The 27192-nt window shown below is 36.5% G+C and overlaps 1 long non-coding RNA gene across 1 annotated transcript in view; it reads right to left on the reverse strand.

The window, feature by feature from the left end:
- Positions 1-259: 259 nt before the first annotated feature.
- The window catches only part of LOC134531568 (uncharacterized), a 29002-nt gene continuing 2069 nt past the window's right edge, over positions 260-27192 (reverse strand). The window contains exon 2 of the long non-coding RNA XR_010075034.1: positions 260-22419. This is a non-coding gene — a long non-coding RNA (uncharacterized LOC134531568). The remainder of the gene's footprint in view (positions 22420-27192) is intronic.

Below are 27192 nucleotides of genomic sequence, written 5' to 3' on the forward strand. Positions count from 1 at the left end.
CTTTGCTCCACTAGCTTCTTTTGTTTTAAAAGACAGTTAACAATATCTCTTTATTCTGTGGAGAGAAATTTTTTTTGTAAACATTTCTGAAATTTCACTTTTCCTGTCAATTTGGCAGTAGTGCAGACAAGTCCTCTCATCTATATTGAGATATGTTTGAATGCAACTGTGATTTTCAGTTGATTTTGACTGTGTTTTTAAAGTTGTCAGTGTTTTTAGGGTGATGGTCAAGGAGACACCTCTAAAAAAGGACTATCTGTTTCACAGTTAACACTTTAATGGTAAGTAAATAAAGTGGAACAACAAATAATGAAAAAATTACTAATAATACAAATGCATGCTCACCTTCAATTCAGAACATTTCAGGGCAACTTTGCCCCGGCTCAAAGTTACACACAATTTGTGTTTCTGAGATGTTTTGTAGGCCTATGTGACTGTGTAATTTACCACATATTATATTGTAAACCTAATATTTTGATACAAACCAAAATCTTTTCACAGCCTATTTTAATATTGTAAAAAAGTTACTGTATTTATGGTACAAAGAATGCTAATTTAGGCCTAAGTAACTGAAACTGTAAATGCGGTTATTTCAAAATATTACTTATTGTACTGTATTATTTGTTAACAGAAGACTGTATAATGTCTGAGCTGAGGAAAGAGAAGTTACCTGGTACCAGGCCATATAAATCATATACTGATGCTGTTCTACAGCAGGTATTAGAGGATATCAAAGCAGGTAAAATTGGTCATCGCCAAGTAGAAAGAGAGTATGGTATACCAAGGAACATAATTCACAAGTTAAAGCTATGCCACGAAAAAGCAATAGGCAGGCCTCAGGCGTTTACCGAGATAGAAGAGCAGAGTTTTGTAAACCATGTTATAACATGCAGTGAATTTGGAATGCATTCATCAATGTGTGATGTGCGCTTTATCATAAAAGGTTACTTAGATTCAACAAACACTGAAGTGCCTCAGTTTAAAAACAATTTACCAGGCATGGATTGGGGTAGACTGTTTCTAAAGCGTCACAAAGCTGAGTTAGGTCAAAGGATCGCAAGTAATATCTCAAGATTCCGGGCTCAAGTCAGTGAAAACATGGTAAAACATTATTTGTGAATTTAGAAAAAGAAATTGAGGATGTACTACCTTGTAACATTTATAACTATGACGAGACAGGTTCCCATTATGTGCCTAGTAAGAAAAAACTTCTGTTTCGACGATGGTCGCGCCACCCTGAACTGATTTTGAATAGCACAAAGTCTTGTTTTACCACAATGTTTTTTGGAATGGTCTTAGGAGAATTTCTTCCTCCTTATGTTATCCTGAAAGGGAAACAGAAATGGAGTGACTGGCTGAAGGGTGCTCCACCAGGCACTAGGTTAAATCTAACACTTCATGGGTGGATTGATCAGGATGTCTTCCATGATTGGTTTGAGAACCACTTCCTTCCTTTTGCTTTGAAACATTCAGGCAAGAAAGTGTTAATCGGAGACAACATGTCAGCACACTTGACTTTGAAAACCTTAAAGTTATGTACTGAAAACAATATATCTTTCATCATGCTTATTCCCAATTCCACTCATTTACTGCAACCTCTAGATGTGGCATATTTTTCATTGCCAAAATCTAATTGGAGGAAAATCCTGTATTATTGGAGACAAACCAGAGAAGGAAAACGTTTTGTTGCCCTTCCAAAATCACTTTTTTGTCAGCTTCTAAAGTTTACACTAGATATGGGCGAACCAACTGCATCAAGTAACCTAGTGAAAGGGTTTTTAACAACTGGTATCCATCCCATAGATAAAGATAAGGTTATCAAAAAATTGCCGCAATATGCTAAAGAAGCATTGCAGATAACTGACAATGTAGGTGAATGTTTCAAATCATTCATATCAGAAGTGCATTCCTCTGATATGGATAAGGTTCAACGATAAAGAAAGTTTAAACTACCTATTGAACCTGGCAGGAGTGTATCAGTATAAGAAGTAGAAACTTTACTTCGGAAAGTCGGGACGTAGTTGACGTGTGTGTGTCATCAACAATAAATGCTGGCCCTACTATGTTACTTGAAGATTGTACCAGTGAACATGCTGTGTTGCATGAGGAAGTGAGAAGGTGAAGTTGGTAGTGGTGGAAGAGAGACAGTAGAAGATCGGGGAATGAGGACATATTGTAAACGGGAGAATGGTGAAACATGTGGTACAATATATGTATGTACAGAATTGTCGGCTTTTATTGATAGCGAAACATGGTGTCAGAAGTGGGATCCAGAAAACTGGGGGAGAAATAAATCGGTTAAAGGAATGCGAGAGTGTTCAAGATAGGAAGAAGTAAAAGTGCGAGATAATGGCGGGAAGTGGAACTACAAGCTTCGTTCCGCCACCTTGCAGTTTTGAATTCAGGAAGTCGGAGGAATGGAGTAGCTGGTTCAAAAGGTTTCAGAGATACAGGTTGGTGAGCGGATTAGCAGAAAAGGAGGGTGATGTACAGGTTAGTACATTGATTTATATAATGGGACAGGAAGCAAAGGAGGTTGTCAACTCATTTAACCTCTCAAAGGAAGATGCAAAGTCGTAGGAGTTTGTTACAAAGAAACTGGAATCTTACTTTATTCCAAGAAGGAACATAATTTTTGAAAGGGCTGGATTTAATCAGCGTTCGCAAATGGTAAACGAATCAGTCGATACATTTATTACAGCTTTACACACATTAGCAGAACATTGAGTATAAGACCTTGCGGGAAGAACTGGTGCGGGATAGATTTGTTGTCGGCTTAACGGACAAAAAACTGTCGGAGATGTTACAGTTGGATGCTAACCTCACTTTATAAAGTGCGGTTACAAAGGCCAGGCAAACGGAGGCGGTTAGGAAACAACAAGAAGTCATACAAAGCAGGTGTGGAACAAACAGAAGGAGAGAACATTGATAGAGTTAGGCTAAAAGCGGGATATGAAAACCACAGCCAAAACAGTAAACAGGACCCTAAAAATACAACGCACAGTTAAAATACCTCGACTAGTCGGAAAGAATGTTTTCGGGGTGGAGGTCCTTTTGAAAAAGGCCATGTAGAGAGGTGACCGAGAATAAAGGAAAGTAGAGCGTACGGCCGGATAGGCCATTTCGCAAGAGTATGTCGGGCACCTAAAGATAGGAATCGGCAGGTATCGGAAATCCAGGAGGAGATACATGGAACGGGTCTGTTTTTGGCAAGTGTTGATACCAGGACAGCAGCAAGTCCACCGTAGAGGGCAAGGATCAGAATGGGAGAAGTCGAAGTCACTTTCAAAATAGATATTGGGGCAGATGTCACAGTGTTAGAAGATAACTTTGTCACTTTCACAGAAAAGACAGGATAGGTATTGGAAAGGGGCAATAAAAACATGAAGTTATTGGGTCCATGTAGTAGGCTACTCATCTAGATATGGTAGGGAAATTTAAAACTGAATTGTCATGGGAAGGGAAAATAACCCATTAGGAAGTCTATGTTGTTAAAGGAATGAAAGAACCACTTCTGGGACGTCCTGCGGTGGAGGCACTGGGAATTCTTAAGTGGGTGACGGACGTAGGATACAAGGAACCCTTCGATCCAAGAGAGAGATACCCATCGTTATTTACAGGTTTAGGACAGATGAAAACACCATATACAATAAAACTGAAAAAGGATATAACACCAGTAAGCATAGCTTGCCCCAGAAGGGTTCCTATTCCGTTAAAACCAAAACTGGAACAAGAAATACGCAGGATGGTAAAATTGGGGGTTATATCACCAGTTGACTGCCCCACAGATTGGTGCGCGGGAGTGGTGCTGGTCCCAAAGCCTAACGGACCAATTAGACTGTGTGTTGACTTTACAGAGCTTAATGAGGGGGGTCCAAACAGAACACATGATGATCCCCTCGGTAGATGAATCCCTAGCATAGCTCCATAAGGCAACAGTATTCTCGAAGTTGGATGCTCATTCCGGATATTGGCAAGTGCCCTTGGACAAGGAGTCTAGACTTCTCACAACGTTCATCACGCCTTTCGGAAGAGATTGTTTTAATAGACTGCCATTCTGTATTACTAGTGCCCCAGAATTTTACCACTGAGAAATGTCTCGCATCTTGGGGTATACTCCGGGGGTCATATGTTACATGGATGATGTCATGGTATTTGGGGAGAATGAACAAGCACATTTTTTAAAACCTGGACAGAGTTTTACAGTAGATCAAGGCAGCGGGAATCACCCTGAATGACAAGTGCCAATTTGCTGTCAGAAGAGTCAAATTTTTGGGTCACGTAGTATCAGACAACGGCATAGAGGCAGACCCTGAAAAGATTAGGGCAGTTCAGGAAATGCCAACCCCCCCAGTCGGTTGCTGAAGTGAGACGTTTGTTGGGAATGGTTAATTACGTGGGAAAGTTTGTCCCGAATTTAGCTCAGGTGACAGAACCACTCCGTGAATTGAACCACTCCGTGAATTATTAAGACAGGACAATATGTTTGTATGGGGACCACCACAAGAATCATCCTTCCATCAGCTGAAATAACTTCTGTGCTCAGCACCACTACTTTTACACTATGACCCTAATAAAGATTGCCGAGTTGGGGCGGACGCATCATCACATGGGATTGGAGCGGTGTTAGAACAACCGGACGAGAATAATGAGTGGCGACCAGTAGCCTACGCCTACGCATCAAGAGACCTGTCGGGGACGGAACAAAAACATTCGCAGATCGAAAAAGCACTCGCGTTAACCTGGGCATGTGACACATTCTACATCTACATCCTTGGTAAACATATTCTCCTCCAGACAGATCATCAGCCATTTGTCTTGATATTGGGGAAGAAAAACATCGACGAACTGCCCCCAAGGTTGCAGAGGTATAGGATGAGGTTGATGCGTTATTCATATACCATACAGTACGTAGCAGGAGAAAGGTTCTACGTCCCAGATACATTGTCCCGAGCTCCCCTTGTAGCACCGGGTGAGGAGGTTGAGAAATGGGAGTCCCAATTTATGACATCGTTTCCGGCATCGGACACCAGAACGGAGGAGGTACATCAAGCGCAGGCATCGGACTCAACATGCCAAGAACTGATAAAACTGGTTCGAAATGGATGGCCTCGCAAACCCACAGACATGGCCCTGAACTGTCGGGCATATTGGGCTGTGCAGGGGGAATTGTCTATGGTGAAAGACATATTGATGAAAGGAGTTACCATGGTGATACCTGGCAAGTTACGCAGGGAAATATTGAACAGGATCCATGTCGGACAACTGGGGATAAAGAAGTGTATCGAGAGAGCCAAAGCTACAGTGTGGTGGCCTGGGATTACAAGTGATATTAAAGCACTCGTCGCCAGCTGTTGTGGAGCCAGCTAGTGTCTAAAATGAAATTATCTAATTTATTTAATAATTTCCTCAATTCTAGCCGAACTCTCTCAGTATCAAGAATTAATTGTGTTAAGATACTTGTGTGTAAAATTCAAGGTAGGGTGTTTCGAAGGTACGTTAAATAATATCGTAACTTTAGACCTTGGAATAAAGTGTAATCAAAATCCAGATGTACTGTCTATATTCATGTGTAGTGCGTGTTATGACAGTGACAATACACTTTGACATATACAAAACAACACTTAAAATGAAGATTACCTTAATCTACCTTATTCTAAGCTACAGATGAAATTTGATATGACTATCAACTTCAAGCATCCAACAATTCTATTAACACTTGAGTGAGTTGTTTTTTATTTACAATCAAATGTTAAATATTTAAGTGTAATTTAAAGTATTTCGTACAATTCAAGTCACACATTAAAATGAAAGGTAAAATTAGTAAGTTATCAATTCTTAACTAAAATCAGTACAGTATAGCGTGGACCACTGGGTACGTTCAAGCAGTACTTGTCAGCAAAAGATAATAACACATTATTACACTACCAAATTCCATCTATACTGAGTCATACTATCATGATCGGGATCACGGGATTAAGAATGTTTTCTTTACAGGGGAATATCCATTATAATATTACAGAGTCTAGATCGGTCAAAACAATGTCCGTTTCGCTTAAACTAAAATTAGTTCAGGAACTTCTATACAGCGAGTCTTCGGTTGATGGGGTAAGGGACCAAACCTTGATGCAGGATACCCACGAGACGTATAGGCTCTCAGAGACTCCTTGGTTCAACACGTCAAGGACTGCGGTAGTTGTGTAGCTCCTCCGTCCTCTAGCGTGCGGCAGGAATACGCGCCGTAACACCTCCGTCCTTCCAGATATGGGCTGCAACAGGACTGGACTGTGCGACGTTCATCCTTCCTGGGCTCGAACTGTGACTTCTCATTTTGACAGGATTCTTCTTTCTTCTTTCTTCGTCTCTTCTTAGAAATAATTATTTTAAATCTTGGTATTTGAGTATAATCTTCTGTAGAGTAAATATTGTTCTTCTCTTACAAACTCAACTAATAATAGCAGTAGCTGTTTCTTCCAATCTTTGAATAAATGTATTAAATTATATATTAATTTCTAAATGTGTTGCGTTTTAGCAGCTGTCTCAATCAAGTCTCTGTTCGTTCTAAAAGAATATTTTTCCATCACTAATAAATGATTTTCTTTAGTTTGTTTTTGAAAACAAAAGATCATAAATTTCCTGACCATTTCTGACGTGTTCATCTTTAAATTAATCGTTAATTCAAAATATTACTGCTATGCTAACTTTGACAACATTTAAAAATAAAATAAACATTGAGTAATACATAGACAAATGATAACGAAAGAAATTTACAGTCTGGGTTGTTCATAGAGTCCAAATAAACATAAGAAATGAAATATAAAGAAACTAAATAAATATTAAAGGAAATTAAATATTTACTTTCTGTAAAGCGTAAATATTGCCTTTATACTGTGTACCATGCATAAGAGAAAAACCAAACAGATCGGAACCCCTGATACCGTCGCCTTTACCACAAGCGCCATGGGAAGTGGTCGGTACGGACCTAGCGGAGAGGAACGGAAAGCATTACCTTATTATTGTTGATTACTACTCCAGATACCCAGAAATATTTGAAATGCCAACCATTACATCTGAAGCCATGATAACAAGATGCAAAGCTGCTTTTTCACGTCAAGGAATCCCGCGAGAAGTAAGGTCAGATAATGGGCCCCAGTACGTGTCGCAAGCTTTTAAAGATTTTGCAACAGAGTATGGCTTTACACATGTTACCAGCAGCCCACGGTATCTACAAAGTAATGGGGAAGTAGAAGCAGCGGTCAAGAATCTGAAAAATTGTCATCAAGCGGTCGGCAGACCCGCATCTAGGTCTACTGGCATACAGGAACACACCACTCTCAGGCCTTCATTATAGTCCGGCACAACTTCTCATGGGACGATCACTCCGAGACACCCTACCAGTGTTGCAATAGAAATTGTGCCCGAAAACAGTTAGAAGGGAAGACTTCCAAACCATTCATCAAAAAGCAAAACAGCATCAAAAGAGAAATTTCGACAAATCACATAGAGTTCAAGAACGTAGTCCAATCTATTCTCAGGACACAGTATGGATTACAGACATACAGAGGTATGGCACAGTATGTTCAGAAGGTTGTATTCCACGTTCATATCTCGTCTCGGTAGGTTGAAGAATACTGAGAAGAAACAGGCACCAACTCAAAGTCATCCACAAAGCAGGGTCAGGGGAAGGAGATCAACAACACACCAAGGAGAGGGGTAAGATTGGAATGGAGAGTCAGCCCAGAGACAACGGCAGAACATGGAGGGAGTCTGGGACAAGAATCCAGAGGAACAAGATAACAAGAGAAATTGGTCATCATGCAACGAGACAAAACAGAACTCAAAAAGAGGATAGAAGAGGCGGAGGACATTGAGGAGGAAGAGGAAGGATGGAAATGGTGGCCAGACGCAGGAAAGAGACATAATCAGAAACAAGAGAAGTCACCAGTGCGGACAAGAAGTGGTAGGGAAGTGAGGCCTAAAAACAAACTTAATTTGTAACAGTGTCAAATGTGGTAACATTGCCCAAAGAGAGGAAGATGTGTTGCATGAGGAAGTGAGAAGGTGAAGTTGGTCGTGGTGGAAGAGAGACAGTAGAAGATCTGGGAATGAGTACATATTGTAAACGGGAGAATGGTGAAACACGTGTTACATATGTAGAGAATAGTCGGCTTTTATTGATAGCAAAACACATGCTAGCCTACTGTGTTGATGGAAGATAGTACCTGTGAACATGCTAGCCCTACTGTGTTGATGGGAGATAGTACCTGTGAACATGCTAGCCCTACTGTGTTGATGGGAGATAGTACCTGTGAACATGCTAGCCGCTGAAGAAGAAAATGAACTTTTGTACAAAGTCAAATGCATGGCAACATCTGGTGGATACTGGCGCTGGCCAAATCATAAAAGATAAAAATTTTTACAGACCTTGTGATGTTATTTGTAAGATACCCCCTTGTAACATTGAACCTGTCAGTGGCCGAGGACATTTTAAAATTAATGAACCTCTCCTATTGTCAAACGTGGTTTTAAAAATATGAAATGCTGTTGCAACATGTTGCATGTACTGTACAGTATGCAATCACCAATTGTCATGGCAGATGTTATAAAATAGCAGAATTTGACAAATAGAGATATTGTAACACATTATGTGTGAAGGTTTTATTTTAACATCTTCATTTAACACTACAAAATTTCTTTCTATTAATAAACAGATCTAGACAACACATTTTCACTCTTTGTATTATCACTGTTGAACAAAAATAATGGTAAAACTTGACAAAATACTTGATACTTGGCACAAATGGTAAGCTATATGTGTAGATTAATATCTACTTTGTGGAGTAAAGTTATACGCTCCAGCAATAGCCACCTTTTTCATGATAAATAATAGCAAAATAAAAATATGGTGCAAAGTTACACCACTGACTTGGTTAACTTTCCTCCACCAGAAAAATTAACATTTTAAATATTTAAATTCATCTAACACAGGATACGTATCCAAAAATTGGTTCCTTTCCAATATATGGACAAAATGATTACACAGATTTAGCCCACTTTATTTCACAATCTTGGGACAATCAAAATCCTGTTAAGTGGACCAAAGTTAGGCCACTTGACTGTACTCCAATCATAGTATGATTGTGGACAATAAGTTAGAAAAACGAAGAGAATTTACTATCAAATAAACTGCACATATAATAAACTGAAATTATTAGATTGTATCATGCATTAATAACCATCAATTAAATTATTTGCCTTATTAAATTGAATCTTGCCTATTGGAATACACTTTATTGATGCATCAAAACTAGATAGGCATTTAAAATATTTTGTAACTGTGTTTGAAACCACCAAAAAAATTGCATGACAGGATTGGTCCTAAAATAAAAAGAAATAGTACATACAGATTTAGAACATGGTTACCCTATGTGATCATTGGTGTGATTTGTTTCACTAGTTTGGCATTAAAATTTACAAGCAATACACGAATAATTTCCAGTTTCTTATAATGCAGTCATTTAAAACAGTTCTACAAATAAACCACACATAGCCACAGTTAAGCTAGTGTCCTTTTCAAACCATTTAATGAAAAGACAATAATTGAGAAATCCATACTCCATAGCTGGTGGTTCAGCAATTTCTTAACTAATTATGCAGGGTGTTGTGTCTTTTAGTTTGCACACAACTCCAAAATTGCTCGCTGTTAGTTGAGTGTGTCTTGTATCATGCCACAACTGACAATCTCTTTGTGAGCATTTATCCTTCACACACTTGTCTTGTTCCTCTGCAGTAACTAGTAAGAAACCAATAAAGTCACAGCATCTCTGTTGCAATGATTCGGCATCTTATAGTTCTTCGGCCTCAGGTCCATAGTTGGCATCAAGTGTGAAAGATAATTTAAGTCTTTTGCTGGTCAGGGTACTCAAGTAGTCTGCGTTTTTTGCTTCGTTGATGAATTTTCTGCAATAAAAATACCACAGTCTGCTGTAGGCCGCCATCTTTACTGGCACCAAATTCAAAAATACTTAAGAACACACCATTATATAGTAGTGGTTATGCAGAGGCATGCCAAATTTGAAAAGGCGCTATCCTTATTTTTATAGTCATTGGCGCCTAAATTAAAAAAATACCATTGTCTGCTGTAGGCCGTCATCTTTACTGGCACCAAATTCAAAAATACTTAAGAACACACCATACAGGATACACCATACAGGATCCGGCAAAAAGACCTCCCGTATTTGGAGAGGGCGCTGTGTGAGTTGTGGTGGGGATAGGTCCATGGAGGGGATATCGATCGATAGCGGTAAACGTGCCATTGTCAGTAGGCGCAATGGCGTGGCGTGGTGAACATCATGCGTTTGTTGTGGAGGAGCTTATTCATTACGGAAGTTCTGTGATTAATACTCATCGAGCATTTCGCATTCGGTTCGAACTTGGCCGACATGATTCTGTTCCGGATAGAAAAACTATTCACGTTTGGGTATCAAACTTTAGAGCAACAGATTCTGCACTGAAAAGAAAATCGCCTGGCCGACCTCGGACTGTTACAACGCCGGAAAATGTGGCACGTGTGAGAGCATCCATCCAGCAATCTCCAAAGCGTTCAGCACTTAAACAGGCAGCTGTCCTAGGATTGTCTGATCGGAGTGTAGGAAGAATCCTGCACAGAGATCTTCACATGCACCCATAAAAAATAATGGTTTCCCAAGAATTAAGTGAGAGAGATTTTGAAACTCGTAGAGCTGAGTGTGAGGACATTCTTCAGAACATTCCCCCTGGTGCTGTGTTGATTTCATCTGATGAGGCCCACTTCCACTTGTCAGGTACTGTAAATAAACAAAATTTCCACTACTGGGCAACAGAAAACCCACAGGAACTTTACCAATGACCACTTCACAGCCCTCGTGTGACAGTTTGGTGCGCCGTTGCAGAATTCGGTGTGTGGGGTCCGTATTTTTTTGAAGATGGGCTTACGGTAACGGTTAATTCGAATCGCTACTGTCACATGATTGAGACCTTCCTCCAACCTAAGTTAAACCAGTTGGTCTCTAAGATGGCACCACAGCTCACACTTCGCGGCGATCTCTAGCAATTTTGAGAGAGTTGTTTTCTGGAAGTCTTCTCTCTTTGCAAGGAGACATCACCTGGTCCCCAAGATCGCCTGATTTATCACCTTGTGACTTTTTTTCTTTGGGGACATTAAAAGGCACAAGTTTATAAACATCGTCCCACAACCCTGCAAGCACTTAAGGAGGCAATCACCCAGGAAGTGGCTGCCATTCCACCGGAAATGACACGAACTATGGACAACTTCCAGGAAAGGCTTCGTCAATGTGTCAAAAATGGAGGACGCCATTTATCTGACATAATGTTTAAAATCAAGTAATTTGAAATGGCATAGTATTTGTTGTTCACAATTAAAAGTATTTTTTCTGTATCTTTCTTCATTTGTTTGTATCTGCCTTTTGAAATATGGGAGGTCTTTTTGCCGGACCCTGTAGTAGTGGTTATGCAGAGGCAAGTCAAATTTGAAAAGACGCTATCCTTATTTTTATAGTCATTGGCGCCTAAATTAAAAAATTATCATTGTATGTTTTATATTTTCATTACATATCATCATATGTATCATCTGTAGGCCGCCATCTTTATTACTGGTGGCACATTCATAAAAATATTAAAGAAAATTATGTTTAAAAACATGATGTGCCAAGTTTCTTAAGTTCTTGTTTTGATAGTACTAGTTATGTTTAAATTTCATTAGACCGCCATCTTTTTGTTATAGTGCTGGCGGAGGTAAATTAAAATACTTTTATAGTATTAGTCATGAATTCAAGCACCATACGTTTTTAGTACTAGATTGTGTGATGTAATACTCAAGACATAACCCAACCATCTTGAATGCTGCATTTAGGGATAGGGATTAAAATCAATAGCATATATCGTTGGCTTAGAGGTAAAACTGCCCAAGTCCACTTTTCTTGAAAATGGCCATTTTACTTGTAAACAATTCATTATAGCCATATCCTTCAGTAGTAAAAGTGTCCCAGTCCTGTCATTGCAAGTTATTGAGATATAGAACTTCTGGAAAATTATTAAGTCCAGAATATAAGGTGGTACAAAGGTAAAAATGACTAAATGGGACTTAATCAATTTTGCCACTCTTGTTGATCTGATTGCGATATGTAAAAGTGTTAAAGTCCAACTTTGTCAATTTGCATTTCACATTTTCAGAATGGCTAAGTTACATGTGGTAATTCTTACCACTAGACAAATAATATACTAAATTTCTGAAATGAAAATAATAATTTTCCTACATATTGACTTAAATTAATGTCACTTGTTGGTAAATGAATTTTTTTGCAACAGATTTTGGCAACAATGCTCTAGTAAGCTTGCAAGTTAGCACTATGTGGACATCTAGTATCAATTAGTCTATGGTTTTGTGAATGACTGTTATAAAAATGTGTTAAACGTCTTGTTTGTGGTGTATAAGTAATTCTATTAACTTGACTATGACAGAATGAAAACAAAATGTTGAGCCATGGGAAGTATATTGTCAGTCTTGTTACAAATTGTAATAATTTGTCTTGTAATGATGCAAATGAAGACCGAGATGGAAATATGGTAAGCATGATCAGACATTCATAATGTTAAACAATGTATAATTTGGTGATACTTTTAAAGGTACTTGAAGTTAGCCTACAATGTGCATGTTGTATATCCAGGAATCAAGAAATGGTGCAGCATTATTTGAAAATAGGCCAGATGGCGAAACTGACTTGAATAGAAAGGCATTGAAAATACCAGAAAATGGCAATTTGGAACTGCTATAAATGTACGAGATAGATCCGACACCTGACCATCTCATAAATGAAACTGCACACTCATTTCACGAGGTTAGTGTTTGCTATTTATTTTAAAAATACCCTAATTATTATTTAAATATTTACTATGTTACCATGATGTAATCAATATTGAATCTAGTTTACAATCCCAACTGAGTATGATACCATTTATATGCAAAGTTTGGATATTATAATTCATTTCAGTACTTTGGCTGTGAATGTGGTAAATATAATTTAACTGAAATATTGTTGGCTGCAATTAAATAACAAATTTTTTTTTATAATATTTCACTTTATTAAATGTAAACATGGTAATAAAAATCCAAGCAATATTGGGGCAATAAGTATTCTGTATACCATATTATGTCATATGATTTTCTACTGTCCTACTAGGACAATGTTATGTTATAGTATCCTTTATCCTTGTAATAATTGCAGAGTGGTTGAATCTAGGGACAAATATTTGAAATAATTTTATGAGTAAATAATTTATTATAATTTTGTTTCGAACTGACCTAATTCACAATTTTCAATAAGTAATTACAATTGATATCTTAATATTATATTGAACTTAATGCTGTTGCAGGACTCCAGAAATTCTGAAAGAAAAATGTCATATGATGACCAAGATTCTCCAGAATTTGACGACAGCGACGCAGATCCAGATTACCAGCCAAATCAAGTTAATAGAAATCTGTCGATACGGGACAAATAAAGTGATGTGTAAGTTCATGTAAATACAGCACAGCAAAATGACCACACTGAAGTACTGCAAGCTACAAACAATACAGAAAATACCCCTGGCAAAGGGTCCACAAGGAAAAGTAGGTGGAAAAAACCAAATTCCTCTCAGTGGAAAAGGAACACAAATAAGAGACTCCGCAGTAAAGGACTGCCATACAAATCCAATAGTAGGCGCATACAGTTACCAAAAGTACCCAAACCAGTTGATTGCACACAATGCATGTACAAATGCACAACCAGATTCGATGAAGATTTCAGAGAAAAAACATGCCGTACAATGATATATGCTACTTCTTTTTGAAAGATCAGGAGAAGATTAGAGTATGTAAAAATTTTTCTTAAAAACACTGAGTATCAGTCATGGTCCAGTAGACACTGCAATATGTAAAGCATCAGAGACAGTAAATTTCATGGAAGAGGATAGAAGAGGGAAGAAAGTGCCACCAAACAGAACACCACTCGATTCTGTTCTGAAGATAAAGGACCACATAGAGAGGTTTCCAACTCAAGAAAGTCATTACTGCAGAAAAACAACCAAAAGAAAGTATGACTTGATGTAGGCTTTTGGACATACGCCATTGCTTAGCACATGTATGTCTGCAGAAGAAAACTACAAAAAAAAAAAACCCACAAATGACAAAAAACACAAATTAAGCAAAAATTGCTGTTGTCAGGATTTAACGCCACACAATATTCCACAACAGGAATATGGTCAACAAACAAGGAAATAACAAAGAAAAATGGACTAACAGAACGAAAAAAAAACCACAAATGATGACAGCACAAAAATTCCGAACCCAAAAAAATTCAACACAACAGTTGAAACGAGACAAAAACACAGCAAAACGAAAAGACGAAACAAACACAATAGTTTTCCAAAAAAACAAAAAGAGAAACGATAAAACCCCCACAAATGATGACAGCACAAAAAATATTGAACCCAAAAAATTCAGCACAACAGTCAAAACGAGACAAAAACACGACCAAACGAAAAGACGAAACAAACACAACAGTTTTCTAAAACAGAAATTTCGGGAACTGCTATCTGCTCCCGTCCTCAGGCAGAGACGCACATGGTACGGAAACACAGGTGCTACTGTGTTTTTTGTCATTTGTGTTTTTTTTGCAGACATACATGTGCTAAACAATGGCGTATGTCCAAAAGCCTACATCAAGTCATGCACTCCCATTGCACAAATCTTTCAAAGATAAAAGAAAGTATCTTGATTCCAAGTTATCGATAAGTAAAGTGTATGAATTGTTCAAAAAGGAATGCAATGAACAAAATATTGAATCTGTTCCTTCTGCAGGGGTGTATCTGCATGTATTTTGCAGTGAATAAAACCTGTCTTTTTTCAAGCCCAAAAAAGACCACTGCTTAATTTGCACAAACTATGAAACAGCAACTGGTGATGAGAAACAACACTTCGAAGGAGAGTCCAAAAGAGGCAAGACGAAGAGATGTCATGTAAAGCTAAGGATAAAGTGAGATGTATTATTGATTCTGCTTTTATGAGTTGTTTGTTCGATTTAGAAAGTGTCCTCCAGATACCGTTCCGAGGTATCGCCCATTTACTACAGTAGAAAACTTTCAGCATACAATTTGACTGTCTACGAAGCCTCTCCACCCAACAAAGGATATTGCTCTGCATGGACAGAGGTCAACGGTCAGAGAGGTAGTTCAGAAATTGGAACAGCTCTACTCAGATGGTTTGAAACCTTACCGGCCAAAATAGAAGAATTTTCACTGTTTTCGAATACCTGTAGCGGGGAGAACAGGAATCAGTTTATAGCTGCCCTGTTGTTATTTGTGGTACAAAATTTTCATTTCAATGTTATTGAACACAAATCATGGAAAAGGGTCATTCACACATGGAAGTGGATTCCAAACACAGTGCTATGGAGTCGTGCAAAAAAAGTCCCAGTGTACCTCAAGCAAGACTGGCTTAACATTTTCCAGCTAGCTAGATCAAAAAGAAATAAAAATAAAAGCAGTGCGCAGTATACAACTGAAGAACTGAGGTTTGAAGATTTTAAAGATCTAAAGATTTAGCAAAGAAGATAATGCACAATACAACACGTGACACAATGAACCATGCAGTGCACTGGCTGAAAATAAAATGATTAAGGTATGAAAAAGACAGAAAGGGATCCATCCTCTTCAGCTACAGTTACAGTAGTGAATACAAGGAGCTGAAAGTGTATGGCAAAGGAAGACCTACCAAGATGCCTAAGGACCTCAAGCAACTGTACACTAAGAACATTCCCATTTCTTTGGAAAAAAAGAAGGATTTGTTGAAATTATGTGTCGCAAAAGGTAATTCCACAAGACTATCATCATTTTTATCATGCTTTGCCAACTTGTGAGAAGCTGAAATGTAGAAATCCTGAACCGGATGTGTTATCAGACAGTGAATCTGATTAATTCAATGATAGAGCTATTAAGAAGATTAGAAAATAATTGACATTCTGTTCAATTTTTTACCCTCTATGGGGTTGTGTACTTTTTTTTATTTAAAATCAACATTGCAATTTTAAAAAGTGTGCGAAATGTCAAACAATTTCTTTTATGTGCAACAATAGGCTTTCTTTAATCCTAATGCAGATAAAAAAATTTGGCGATACTTGTTTTATGACTCTTAGTTGTAAACTGCTATTTTATTATTTTGTAGTACAAGGTATTTCAAAGTTCTAGTGTATCTTATCTTTGTGTCATATCACTTTCATTGATTGGTAAAAATGACCAAGTCCCAACTTTAAGTAATAAAACTATTATAAATATTTTGTAAATTATTTTTTTCTTCTCTACATAACTGGACATTCTTCCACATAGTGTTACAAACATAATACACGAATGTTTACAAATCTGTAACACAAACCTGATTTTTGGAGTGCCGTTCAATTTTTAAATCATATTTACTCAATAAATCTGGACTTGGTCAGTACTACCTCTAAGCCGACGATATGTTCAGTATAACTTATAGTAATAAGTATATGCTTATCAGGATAGGCAATAACAATTCCCTTTAATGATTGGCATTAAATACGTTTGTAACAGAGCTTTAGGCACACCATTAATCAAGTAAGTTCACCAATTTTCAGGCAAAACTTTTGTCACGTAAGAACTATGAAGACTAAAGAAAATAGGTACCAGTGTTAACAACATCAGGCTTTGAATGTCTATAAAGATATAAGCCAATATATTCTGAAATAAAAAAAGGAAAGATACCAAGTGACTGAATATGCCTGTATGTAAACTGGAAAGATCTTACGTGAGCATGGTAAAAAATACAAAGGGAGAAGAAATTGTGACAGAGCACAACAACTGCCCTCTATTAATTAGCATAATAAATTTTATTTGGTAATTCACAATTTTTAGTCATAGTTATTTCATTTTGCATTGGCATTTAAAGTATTTAGAATGTAATATAACAAATATTATTAGTTTGGGTTAGCTTGTACATAAAGCTGAATGTAATATTTTTTATTATTCTTTCACTCTAATTTGTTTAGTCAGTTAAAACTGTGTCTGGGTCATTCTTGCAAAAAGGGAACATTTAATGTCACTAAAACAGCAGTACTAAGAAGAAACAATACATACACAATTAATTGATTCTAAATCACAGGAACTAAAACCCTTCCGTTCTATAAATTTTTAACGTCAAATCTGTTTTAAACACTTTTTTTTTAGTGAGCGGAGGATACATGTATACCTCCATTACATGTCACATCTTCATTTAAACATTTTCTTTTATATTATCTCCGATATAAAAAATAATGACAATAAGTTTAACAATCCTAGTAAAACAAATAAAATGTGTTCTTGTTTCTTCAATGTATAGTTTTTTTTCAATTTTCCCTTTATAAAACCTGTAATGTTACTCTAAACTTTGTCACGAGCTTTAGTGTATTCTGCATTATATTAAAATAAAAGTTCTACAGAACCTCACATGTAAGCAATATGTGCTTTGTTTCCTCTTTGGAACAGCTGGGAGGAGGCCATCTTTGATTACAATTTTTTAGTGGATAAATGTGTGCTGAATCAACAGTTTTATAAGTGTGAAGAAATATTTCATTGAAAGGTTATACACCAGATGTATCATCTGTTCATCATCTAAAAAGGTAATTTCAATTACCAGTACATCACTTAAATCCTAATTAATTGTGACATATCAATATGTTTAACCTTACTAATAGCCAACAGGCATAACCTCAAAGTAAAGCATGTGTTTTGCCTTTTAGTGCAATATGGTATCCTCCGTTCATGTATCCTTGTGGTGTAACGGAGGATACTGTTTGTGAAACAGATGATACCATTTGTGTAATTGAGGTATACTTTTAAAATCTTTGGTCTGGTTTAGGTCACATTTAATTTATAGTCTGGCTTAAAAAGTATTACTTCCTTGGACTATAAAAAGATGTTTATCTGGTAACTTGCTTACAAATTCCTTAAACATATAGTGTTGGGATATTTAAACAAAAAAATAGTGTTATTATTACATTTTTACAAATTTGTTACAGACTCTTAAATTGTATGGTCTTTTTGTTTATTACAGTTCATAATGGGCAAAACCAACAAGATGACAGCTAAAGAAAGAATGCGAAAATACAGAGAGAAAATTAAGAACGATACAAATCTATAAGAGGAATCTAAGAGAAAGGAACGTGAAAGATTCAAGAAACGTGTAGAAGACGGAAAAATTAAAACTCTTAAAAAATGTGTGATCGTGCCAAAAGGAACCTGAGAAAAAAATGGCGAGAAAAAACTAGAAAATATAGAGCATCTGTAAAAGATATAAATCAGATGCTTGAAAATTTAAACGCATAACCTCTTAGTCCTGGCATTCCGAGTACTTCCGGAAGTACTAATAACCGTAGAAGTAGACCTCTTACAGTTGATGATAAGCGAAAAGAAAGTGGAAAGAAAGTAAGGAGAAGAAAACAGACAGGAAATGAAGGAAAAAATTGCAGTGTTAGAAAATAAATTAAAGGACAGGAATAGGCAACTTGCTAATTATAGACAGCAAAAACACAGATTACAAAAAAAATATAATGAAGATATGGAAGAGACACCAAGGAGAACAGTTACAAAACTTTTAGGCAAAACGTCAGTGACACATCTTATTCGAAGAAAATTAATTTTCGGAGAAGTTATTCAAAATCAAACAAAGACCAGCTACAAAAATGAGCAGCAACGGAAGAAGAAATGTGAGTTTCTGGGGAAAATTTCTGGAGCAATAGTAAGGAAATACAGATTTATTCATAAAATAAAGATGCTGACATCTGGAAAGGCTATGAGGAGGCTATGTGAGGAGCGCATTTCAAGAAACAAAAAGTGTGTCAAAGCTTTTTTAGAAAAATATGAAAATAGCAGGTTAACACCAGGGAAAAGGGATACCATTAAAAAGATGGAAATAAAGAAACAAAAAAGGCTTCTGAATGACACAATGAAAAATTTGTACCAACGGTTCAGTAAAACACATCCAAATAAACTTTCATATGCCTTATTTTGTAAATATAAGCCATTTTGGATTGTGCCTCCTTGTGTAAAAGAAAGAGATACATGTTCTGTTCATGAAAACTTTTCTCTGCTCATACAAAAATTGAAATCTTTGAAAATGATTACACAAAGTTCCTCACAAGAAATTATACAAACAGTTACCTGCGAAAATCAGAGTGAAGCTTGTCTTGAAAGGAAGTGCCACCAGTGTAAGAAAAAAATTAAAAATTTTAAAGAGTACGATGGAACAGAAGACACAACATTACAAAAATGTATCACATTTCTGTGAAAGGACAGGAGAAAACTTCAATCAAAACAGTAAAAGAAGATATTGAATGCAAAAAAAGAGATCTGGCTGTTGCATTTGAAGAGTCTTTATGCAAATTCTTGCAGCACACAGCCAACATGAAACATCAATATCATGTACTAGATCATTTGAAGAAGAATCTTACCTCTAATGAACTTTTGATTCACATAGATTTTTCCGAGAATTTCAATTGCAAATATGCAAGCGAAATCCAGGCAGCACATTTTGGAGGGTCAAAACCTCAAATTTCGTTACACACTGTTGTGGCATATATTTTGCAAAAGGAAACTCAGAAAGTGCAACCATTATCTTTCTGTACTTTATCGGAAAGTTTACGCCACAATCCCCCAGCAATATGTGCACACTTGCTCCCTGTCATCGATGAACTCAAAAAAACAGGTTTGTAACCCTGAGGTGGTCCATTTTGTCAGTGATGGACCAACTACGCAATACAAAAACCGTAAAATGTTCCAGCTAATAAGAAAATTTCTCGCTCCTGCTCTAAATATGAGAGGAGCCATTCACTGGCATTTTTCTGAAGCTGGCCATGGCAACGGTGCACCAGATGGCATTGGAGGATGTGTTAAAAGAACTGCAGACAGGCTTGTAGCCACAGGTACAGATATTCCCAATTTTCAGAAATTGTATGAAGTGTTACAGAAGGAGATTTCTGGCATCAAGATCCTAAATGTAAGAGAAAGCGAAATTAAGGATATTGAAAATGAACATTTACCCAAATGTATTCCAGCTTTCAAGGGAACAATGCAGGTCCATAAAGTAATTTGGAATAATGGATTCTGTACTTTACAAATGAATCGTCTGAGTTGTCTGCAGTGTGCACGAACAAATTCGTGTCCTCACTATGGGCTTGGCACCATTCAGCTTTGTATCCTTTATTGTTGCACTCTATACTGCCTAATTTAATCACAAATATTCTCACTTTCAGTTTTTTACCAAATTAATTTATATGAAGCTTGATATTCTGTCTCAAGGTAGCACTAAATCTCTGTTACTTATGCAAACTATTTAAAAATATACCTACACTTTCCCTTTCCTTAACATCATTTATATCAGGTTCTACACCAGGTAAACTATGTTTTCAGGATGTCTACACTGATTCAAGTGCTTCATCAGCCTCTGAACCAGATAGTGTGACCCTCGTACCGTGTGCATCAGCAAAAGTTGATGACTATGTAGTGGTAACAGTACACTGGATAAAAATTTCACGCCAGTATGTCGCTTTTGTACTGGCAGTTCAACAAACAGATGAATTCTCTGTCAAATTTCTAAAGAGATCTTGTGGTGATAAGTTCATTTTTCCAACTGAAGATGAGACTTATGTAATTGATTCCAGAGACATACTGAAAGTGTTGGACTGCCCCTGCCCAACTATAAACCAACGTGGGCAATACTTGTTTCAAAATATAACATCAGAATTCCCACAAATAGGCTAGAATTAGTTGCGGGCTTTGAACTGTCATGTTTTGCTCATTATTCATTAAGATTGTCTACTGTTATTGAGTTTCGCTGTACGTAGTTTTTAAAATTTAATTAACTGATTTTTTTTTTATCAATGACCAGGTTGGAGAAGGCTTTAGGATATTAATAAAGTCCAATTTTGAAGTTTATATATATATATATATGTACAAATGTCATTTAAAGAATTACATTACATATTAAAATCTCTATTGATTTGCATAATATTATGCTGTTCTTGCATGCAATTTCTCCTCCGTTACATAGCTGTATCCTCCGTTAACAGTATTTTACAAAACATTAAAAAAATCTATAAGTAAGGTAAATGTACCAGTAGTCATCATGCTAAGAAGAGTTTTAGAAAAAAAAAAATTGTGTACATAACCTCGTAGGTGTATTACTGCCCCTACATGTTTGACCTCAAACTTTACTCTACAATGCTATCCAACACTCTTCGATAAAAACAAATTATTTTTGTAGATTTATAATTTTGAAAAAAGTGTGATTTCGAGCCAGTAGTCGTCATGCAAATTTTCGTGTTTGCCAGTGTTCGTCACATGTTTGTGCCAGTAGTCGTCATGTGCGATTTCGGCTGCATTAGTTTTAATTCATGGATCCAGAATGATAGTATTGTACTATTTGGGCTTCAAATTTTATTTGGTTCTATATTTTAAACATCAAAATGGCAATTCATAAAGATCGTTTAGTAATATAATGAATAATCCTCATTAAATTTTGAATTTACTTACAGCACTCACGGAACAAAGAGGGACAGCACAACTAACATGAAAATATATAGAGCTGTAGCAAACCGTATGTATTCGTTACTGAGTAACGGGTGCGCCGTCTAGTAACGAGTAAGGAAACGTTACACACGAATGCATTTTGTTACTCGCATTTCTCGTATATTTTACGCATGCGTGCGCATATTCGATGAATTTACGTTACAAAGAACGATGTTTGTTTATTAAGTAAAGTATAATTTGGAAATTCCTCGTCTAAGTTTTTTTACTGTTTATTAAAGGTATTATGTGTGTAGACAAAGTTTGAGATTGGAACAGAAACAACGTAACAAAGTATTTTTTTACAAATTAGAAATATGTATGTTTTTGTTTTTCACTATTGCGTATTTTCACATTTTTTTTGTTCCTATCTTAAAAGCGATATAATAAAGCCGCTCTAATGAGATTTAATTGTTTCTTGGTTAACAAAAACTGTTTAGTTATCAAATATTGTTAATTGTTTATATTCTATTTATTATTATTTACAAGACGTCATACTGTACGCGTACGCAATACGACTCGATTCATTGCTGCAACATAACATGGCATGTTATGCGGTATCAGAAGTAAACTTTAAAAATGAATCAGGGCCCATCTTCCTACCCAAGGGCGATTTGCCTTTGTGTTTATCGGACAATGTGTTTCTTGGCACATATTTTTTTTTTCCTCTGCTCGTTTTATACTCATACCATTCGCTGCATCTTTAAGAGCAGCTTCCATGGCTGACTCTTCATACAACAGTATTTTCCATTTTGGCATTTTGCCCTGTAATTAGAAGAACGAGACACATTACAATGTTTAATTTACTTATTAATGTCAAAATATATATCGAATAACCCCTAAATTAAAGTAAACAACAATGCCTACACAATTTCTGCAATCAATAAAGTAAAGTAATTTCCGACCCAGAAGTCGTCATACACATGCATCGGAAGTCGTCATAGGTGACGACTACTGGATCTGATCATAATAATGTACTTTGTCTATCAACAATAAAGAACCAATATTATTTAAGAACTCTAGGGTGTAACTTAGCACAACTTTAAATAAAATATTAGATGTACCAGTGCTCGTTGATCCAGTTTTCGTCACCCTAACTAAATCATACAAAGAAAACGAATTTTTTTAAATAAAACTTTCACCTCTTCAAGAACATTTAACTAACACATTCAGCACAAAACATCACGAATAAACATGAAAAATTACAGAATTAGAAGTAAAAATGTGCACGTACATCCTTAGTGTTTTAGTATAGGAATTCCCCTATTTATCTTCACTGCTTTATTATTATTTACGCGACGTCATACTGTACGCGTACGCAATACGACACGAACTTTTGATGCACTGACTTTTTTTGATTGAAAATAGTGTTTGTTCCGAAAACTATTGTGGTAATTTCAGCTAGAACGTCGACCAAATTTTTGTCAATATTTAAGTTGGCGATATATTGAGCTACTTCTCTATTATTTACATTTGAAGTTGCTAGTGACGACCATTGGAGCAGTGACGAGTACCGGTGCACTTACCTTAAAGGAAAAAATATATTAACCAGTGGCATACATTGATTCAGATTAAGTTAATAAGTGTATCAGAATAATCAAAAACTTAAATCGATAAAAAAAAAAAAAATTAGCACTTCAAAAACTCCCTTTTTCCTAGAATGACCCGTCTATTATTTACGTTTTTACAATATCATACTCAGGGCAGAAAGATTGCAACATTCTACAAAATTCTAGATGGTTTGAAAGAAAGGACGACAGTAATGGAACACACTGACACCCTGAAGTATTTTTTTTTTATCTAAGAAATGCGTTACTGGAAAACCTATCACTAGGACGCATGACTGCACAGCAATAGCCCAGAAGGTTTGCGGGGTGCTTTTTCAGCTAGCCAATCAGGAGGAACCATGATGTGGGGTGACATGAATTTCCCTAGGTAAATATGTAGTTGAGCGGTATTTGTGAAAAAAAATGTTAAAAATCCGAAAATACCTTTATTATATGCTCTTCAACTTCCTCTTTTCATTAAAAGCAGCGGAGGTAAGAAATTCCAAATACTTTAGGAGATATCGAATTTTTAAATTTCATCACAATACCAGTGCATTCATGTGGCATTCCCCATTGTTTCTTGTTTACGAGTATCTATTTTTTTTTATTGGATAATGATGTCACGTGATTGTTCGTGATAGGCCAGAATTCAAATGAACCAATATGTGATTATTTAGTTCATTTATTGTTTAAAATGGTGTTTAATTACCGCCTCCAACTTAAGTGAGTTTTTAACGTTTCTAATTTTAAAGTCTTATTTGTTATTTGGATATTATTGTGCAAGTAATGAGTAACAAAAAAATTTTACGTGAGTTGTTACTGTTCATCCTTTGTCCCGGTTTGTTAGGTCAGGTCAGTTACATTATAAATACATTAAAACTAAAGAACCATTGAAATTAATTCATATTATTTTTAATGTACGCAAAGTTTCAAAGTATTTATAATGTAACTGACCTGACCTAATCGACCATTTACATTAATTAGGCATTCACAAACACATGGCAATAAAAAAATTGCGGCGGTCGAATGATTACACAGGTCTTGTATAGCAAAATAAGAACGGCGATATCTCCTGATTGGTCAGTTGGCCCATGGGGTTGCCTCCCTTCTGTGTTTCCAACTGCGTGGTGCAAGGCAGTTGTTGCTCAATTTGTGCCGCGTGTGGTTGCATTGTCAACAACTCACGAAGTATTGACATGAAATTTTCTGTGACAATATAACACCTGCTGGTCAGGGCCAGGCTGAGTTGCAAACTTTATTTTTGTGTATTTTTCGAACAATATTAATTAGATATTCAACCCTAGGCGTCGGCATCGAACTAGGGTGACCGTCGTCACCCACACGGGATAAATTCCACAGGAATACGTACCTGGTTAAGTAACCTTAACCAAGGGACTTAATTTTTTTTTATATAGAGCAACATGAAACTATGACATTCAGCTGGAACTTTATTGGTTTGTACAGTAGATTTTATCAGAAAGTAATCAGATAAGAATAAAAACTTTTTTTTAGAAACAAGAAACTTTTCCAATTAACAAACTTTTGATAAGAGAACATAACTGTGATTTGTGTTATGATTTAAGAAAAAAATATTAACAAAACAAGTTTAAAAATTTTGTTTTAAATAAAAACTTTATCAAAAAACATAATTTCAAAACAATCTTTAAGTCACTACATACAACAGTAAGTTTTCAAGTGTCTTGTTATTTTTCTGGATTGTTTTGCAGGGCCAACTTTTAATGTAACAAGATAAATTAATGTTGAACAGGATTTGTCAGTATGCCTAAGAGAACAATGAAAGAAGTTACTTGCAAGTGCACGGGTAAATCCTTTCATTGCAAGACATTGACAATCAAAAAAACAAAACATGTTCAGTGATTTTCGGAAGTCAAGTTGGAAGAAATATTGTTATGAAATTGATGACTGATGTTAAACTTACTCAGAGATCTCCAGGAGAAAAAAAAAGAAAGTGCTTCATGCCAAAAATGTTCTATTAATACCATTCATTCATTCATACATAAATCAACAAAGATAAGTGCATGCAAATATACTTTATTGGCAACTTGGACGATAGCGGAATGGATGATCAAAAATTTGTTAAACAGAGGTTGACAAGACGAAACTGATGACAAAACTGAAAATAAATATAGGGTTCAACTAGAATAACTATTTACTAAGTGGAGTCATTCTCTTAACCCTAGAAAGCTAAACTATTGTAGATTTCACGAGCATGTTTTGTTTTCATGTACCTTGCACCCCTTAATCGGCGTAAATGGACTCGTCCGTCCAGTTCCGTGCCTCACTTGGCCGACCTCATTAGTTAGCGTTCGTCTCACTTCGCTGCCTGTTGTCAGTTCAGTGCGGCTGACAATCACTTGTATATTTTACTATATTTTAGCTTTTACGTTTGGATTTTATAATTTACTCATTTTACTTTTAGTGGTTTATTATCGACTGAAAAGTGATAATACTGTGTTCTAATTACGGGCGTTAGTAATAACTATGTTATAAAAATGAGTAAAAAGTGCACTGACAAAGACATTTTTAAATATCTTTAAGATAACGATAGTGATGACTCTGACTGCGCTCCTGGTTCAGATAATGAAATGGATCATGTGGAATATGATGACGTTGTAAGTACAGATGATTCCGATGCAGACCCACATTATCGCCCTGATTCAGAGCAAGATCTGTCAAGTTCGGAAGAACAACTGTCACCGCCAGTGAGAAAGAAAAAGACTTGTCAAGTAAATCCCATTGTGTCTCACTGACTTGCAGCAACGCAAACAGCTTCTGGTAGCGAATCTACCCCGAAACCTTCAGGGCATTATGCATCATCGCAACCATCCACTAGTGGCACAACTACCCTGCAATCTTCAAGAGATTCTGCAGCATCACAACCATCCACCAGTGGCACAACTACCCCGCAACATGCTGATGCTACACCCGGACCTACAGGTGATCCACATTTAGTGGTTTTCAATAAAACTAGCCTGAGGGGTAAATATGGACACAGTTGGACTAACAAGCCAACAGCTGTTCACAATAGAGCCTCGGTAGCGAGGAATGTCATTCATATTTCACCCGGATGCACTGGTATTGCTAAAGATAAACTAATACCTGTGGAAGTTTTCAGGCTTTTTTTCACTGATGAAACTAAAAATCAAATTGTTTATTCCACAAACATGAAAATTCAAGAAAAGAGTGCTAACTATACTGCACAAACTAAAACTGTTGGAGCAATGAACAATAGTGAGTTCTGCTCTATTAGGGTTACTAATTCTTTCAGCAGCCCAAAAGGACAATCATTTACCATCAAACGAGATGTTCAACCCAGAAATCAGTGGTGAGAGATATCATGCAACCATGAGCTGTGACCGATTTGATTTTTTGTTAGAATGCTTGCGGTTTGATGATTCTGCAACTCGAGCCGATAGGATAAAAACTGACAGTTTTGCTCCTGTGAGGAAAGTTTGGGACTTATTTGTTGCTGCGTGTCAAAGTTCTTACAAGCCTAGTTCTTTCTTGACTATTGACGAACAGTTACTTGCATTTCGTGGGCGATGTAGTTTCAGAATGTACATTCCGAACAAACCAGATAAATATGGGCTGAAGATAGTTGTTATGTGTGATACTGCCACAAAATATATGGTTGATGCCCTTCCTTACACAGGTAAAACTTTAGACACAGAAGGTTTGCCTCAAGCTGAGTTTTTTGTGAAAAAGCTGTCAACAACTTGTCATGGATCCAATCGCAACATAACAGTTGACAAATGGTTCACATCTGTTCCACTAGCAACCTCACTTTTAGGAAACCCATGCAAACTTACGCTTGTAGGTACACTAAGAAGAGACAAGCGAGAAATTCCACCTGAAATGAAAGACCCTAAGGGCAGAGCCATAGGGACAAGTATGTTTTGTTTCGATGGCCCAAAAACCATGGTTTCTTACAAAGTAAAAAATTCCAAAACTGTTTTGTTACTATCTACTT

The sequence above is a fragment of the Bacillus rossius genome, chromosome 5, assembly GCF_032445375.1.
Source record: "Bacillus rossius redtenbacheri isolate Brsri chromosome 5, Brsri_v3, whole genome shotgun sequence".
NCBI classification, from domain to species: domain Eukaryota; kingdom Metazoa; phylum Arthropoda; class Insecta; order Phasmatodea; family Bacillidae; genus Bacillus; species Bacillus rossius.